This window comes from Nelumbo lutea, chromosome 2 (genome assembly GCF_056320005.1).
Source record: "Nelumbo lutea isolate HS-2025 chromosome 2, American lotus-T2T, whole genome shotgun sequence".
NCBI classification, from domain to species: Eukaryota; Viridiplantae; Streptophyta; class Magnoliopsida; order Proteales; family Nelumbonaceae; genus Nelumbo; species Nelumbo lutea.
The window spans coordinates 50,002,620-50,004,596 of record NC_142685.1 but is presented as its reverse complement, the minus strand read 5'-3'; the positions used below and the strand labels follow the sequence as shown (position 1 = coordinate 50,004,596).

At 38.7% G+C, this 1,977-nt stretch overlaps 1 pseudogene across 1 annotated transcript; it reads right to left on the bottom strand.

The window, feature by feature from the left end:
• LOC148870567 (UDP-arabinopyranose mutase 3-like) lies at nt 1-1,310 on the bottom strand (annotated as a pseudogene). Its single transcript, XR_016107266.1, has 3 exons — nt 989-1,310; nt 738-894; nt 1-528 (listed from the first exon to the last, which is right to left on the bottom strand). The product of XR_016107266.1 is annotated as a UDP-arabinopyranose mutase 3-like (transcript).
• Between the last annotated feature and the right edge of the window lie 667 nt (nt 1,311-1,977).

Here is a 1,977-nt window from a genome sequence, read left to right as displayed (position 1 = left end):
TTTCAATACCAAAACCAATAATTTATTGTTCTAAACTCAAAAATAAATTACATGCATCCATCTGCAAAAAATATATATATGCTCCAAGCTCTCATCTAAAACAGCTTAGAGTAATATAGGAAAATACAACAGTGAGGCAACTACCAAGCCCAAACTATCAAGATAAAGAGTAGTAACCGTTAACCAAGATTCTCTATGCAGTGCCATTAGGTAGCTGAGCAGCTTTTGCAGGTGGATTGAGATCATCCCAAGCTTCAATCCATGTGATCATGGCATCTGCTAGCTTGGCAAAGTGGGGATCTACTTCCCCAAGCTTAGCCTTGACCTGCTTGGAGAGTTCAACGTAACACATCTGAACAGTGGTGCATTCCTTTGGAAGGGTTACTGACTGGAAGAAAGGGATCAGCTCTTCTTGCCAATAAATACCCTTGTATTCCTTCTTAAGGTTCACGAATGGATTGCTTGCTTTGCTGTGCCAGATGTAGGACAGATCAGTTTTGATGCCCATGCCAAGTGGTCACATATCACCTACAAAATCACAAACCAGAGGGACAAAATTTCAACATTTTTCTATGCCAAAAGTTCTCTTTGTATTTATTGCCACACTTTGAGGCAATATGAGAAATTCATTACTAATTAGGCAGGAAAACAGACAATTCATACAAGAACAAAGATCTAGCTTCATAGTATCACAATAAAACTCATAAGAAAAAGAAGGAACCGAGAGATGGATTTACCTTAGTGCACCACCCAGCCCACATATCGTCATAGCGCCCAATTGGTTGACCATCACCCATGAGTCCACAGTACATTGCAGGACCAATCATGTCTCGGTTGAATGCCAAATTCATACCACTCATAGGGAACAGGGTGCCCTTAACCGCATCGACATACCTGATAAAGATAAGAAAATGGTTAACAAACACCAATCATGGAAAGAGGGTACTTATCAGGATCTTCTGCCACGCAAAAGACCACCACACCACACCTTGTGTTTCGCTCAAGAGGCTTGACAAGCTGGGTGGGAGCATCATAATCTGGGATGTTGAGCCAAAGGCCATGAGAAACAACAGTTAGTACACCCTCATGTAGACTGAAAGGGTATCCACGGACAAAGTCTGTGCCTTCTTGGTAAGGATCATACAGAGTGTTGAAGAAAAAAAGAGTAGATGGGGTGAGAAGATTTTTTATGTGCTGCCCAGTGCATTGATCTGTTTGCTAGATGGATCCTTAGCAACCTGTGTATATCCAAGCACAAACACTGAAACACTTAGATAACAAAAAAAGAAGAGAGAAAAAATAGAGAAAATTCAAGCATAAAGATCCTGTAAGTGATCCCAAGAATCTAAAACATCCAAATTGTGCAATTTAAAGTGGAATTCCCTAAAGCATCAATTTCTGTGCACTTTTAGGTGGCTTTTTGTTTGGTACTAAACACTTTTAGGTGGCTTAAACTATAGGAATTGGTGCTTCATAATGATCCTCTCCACAAGTAGAGGACCCTCTTTTAAATAATCACAGCTGTACATTACATTATGGATCCAATAATGAATTTAAAATTGCATAACTAATGCTCTACAGCATCTGGAGAGGGGGGAAACGGTTCTTTCTAGAAGTGAAACCTCAAAACAGAAAAACAAATTAGTCTAGCCCAAAATGCAATTCAAATTGCTGTAGCCAAACCACTCAAAACACTCAAATCGACATCTTATCTTAAGACAACTACTATAGCCAAATGAATATTACACTTCACAAGGATGGTAGAAAAGACAGGAAATCTCTAATGAAAGAGTACAAATCTTGGGGAATAACAAATAAGCAAAACCCAGAGAAGTTAAATGAAATCCCACTCCACAAAAATCCATTGTCAGAAGTTCCCAAATATTCAAAAGGGATATATGCATGTATACATGAACAGATTATAAAAAACAATCTTGAATGACACTACAGATAATGACATTTTCGCTTCAAAGCAGT